The sequence below is a fragment of the Miscanthus floridulus genome, chromosome 18, assembly GCF_019320115.1.
Source record: "Miscanthus floridulus cultivar M001 chromosome 18, ASM1932011v1, whole genome shotgun sequence".
In the NCBI taxonomy this organism is placed as follows: domain Eukaryota; kingdom Viridiplantae; phylum Streptophyta; class Magnoliopsida; order Poales; family Poaceae; genus Miscanthus; species Miscanthus floridulus.
In genome coordinates this window covers 74,676,499-74,678,340 of record NC_089597.1, presented here as the reverse complement: position 1 = coordinate 74,678,340, position 1,842 = coordinate 74,676,499, and the positions used below count along the sequence as shown (strand labels likewise).

General features: G+C 40.2%; 1 non-coding gene across 1 annotated transcript; it reads left to right on the top strand.

The window, feature by feature from the left end:
• The first annotated feature begins 1,432 nt into the window (after positions 1-1,432).
• On the top strand, positions 1,433-1,540 carry LOC136525091 (small nucleolar RNA R71). Its single transcript, XR_010776417.1, has one exon. It is a non-coding gene; the product is annotated as a small nucleolar RNA R71 (small nucleolar RNA).
• Positions 1,541-1,842: the final 302 nt, after the last annotated feature.

Genomic DNA, 1,842 nt, shown 5'->3' with positions numbered 1-1,842 from the left:
ATGCAAAGTAAAAAGTAAATATGGATAACTACCGATTTTACCTCTCGACGAGGGTTCGGAATTTTGAGTCCATCGAACTAGACTTCTCCTAGTTGTATTTATTCTTTGGGTGCATTATTTGGCCTCGAAGATGGAGACCTTGATGGTTGCACTTGCTTCTCTTGCCACTTCAATTGAGAGCATTGTTCCAGTCTTGGCTTGAAGGCGAATCGCTCTTCCTTGCCATTGGTATGGAATTTAATTTCTCTGGCTCCGACATCAATATGTGCATTTGTAGTGCTCAAAAAGGGCCTCCCAAGTATGAGATGGTGTCTTCATGTCTTCCTGCATGTCAAGCACTACAAAATTGACTCGCACAAAGAAGTTTCTTAATTTTTACCAGAATATTTTTAGTGATTCCTATAGGATAGATGGACCAATTGGTCAGGCTAGTTGTAGGCACATTGATGTTGGCGTGAGTGTTGAATAATTGAGCATATCGAAAACCTCCTTAGGCATGACACTAACACTTACTCCAAGATCGCATAGCACATTCTCAAGGTTTTGGTTTCCGATCGAACAATCAATAGTGGGACATCCTGGATCCTTCTTCTTGACAACTAATGTGTTCAGGATGGCCGCACTATGCTACTTTGTTAACTTGATTGCTTCTATGGTGGGCAGTGGTCTCTTGTTGTTCAAAATGTCTTAGAGATACTTCACATAGGTGGGTACCTAAATGGCATCCAGCAGAGGAATATTGATATATAACTTTTGAATTACCTCTACAACTTACCAAACTGCTCATCCATTTTAGTTTTTCGATTCGGCGTGGAAACGATAGGAAGGTGATGTCATGAAAATCTTGCATAATTTCCTATGTTTGTGGCTCAACTTCTTAAACTTCATCATCCTTCTTCTCCTCTTGTATTGCAGTCGGTGTCTTACCTGTCCTTGTTGGATATGGCGCATCACGAGTAGACTTGCCACCTCTTGTGGTTATGGCTGTTGAGCTTGGGGATTTGAGCATTGTTGATGTTGATTCCATCATTGTCTCTGTTGTTGTGGAGCAAAATTTTTTATGACAATATTTATGTCTTCTTGATATTCGGGGAAATCAACCCCCAAATATTCTCCACAAATGTTTTGGGAATTAAAAGCATCTTGAATGGCCTAATGATCTTTCTTGTAATTGGCTTGCTATTCAAGCCAAATCAATAGTACATCCATCTTGGTTGACAATGCACACACCTCTTCTGGTACTTCTTCGCTCTTATTGCATGTTTGAATATTGCATTGAGACCAACCTTGATTAGAGGCTATCTTCTCCATGAGAGTTTTAGCTTTTCCAAGGGTGACTGACATAAATGATCCTCTAGTAGTAGCATATAGTTGTTTATGAGCTTTTTGAGTTAATCCATGGTAGAAGCCTTGCATGAGCAACCAATCTTCCATCCCATGATGAGGACAGCCTAAAATATATTCTTGGAAACGTTCCCATGCTTCTAGAATGGTTTCTCCTTTCTGCTGTCGAAAGTTGGAAAATTTTCCATGTAAGGCATTGGTTTTGCCTATAGGGAAAAACTTTGCTAGGAAGGCTGTTGAACATTTTGCCCATGTATTGATGTCTTCTTTGTTGGTGTAGAACCACTGCTTCACCTTTTCTACTAGTGAGAATGGAAACAAGCGGAGTAGTATGATATCTTGAGCAACGTCCTTGATGACAATTGTGCTGCTAATCTCTAGGAAATTCTAAAGATGAGCACTAGCATATTCATGTGCCTTTCCACTGAATAGGGTAGCTTGCACCATGTTGACGAGTCTTGGCTTGAGCTCAAACTCAAGGTTGTTGGTTTTGAGTGT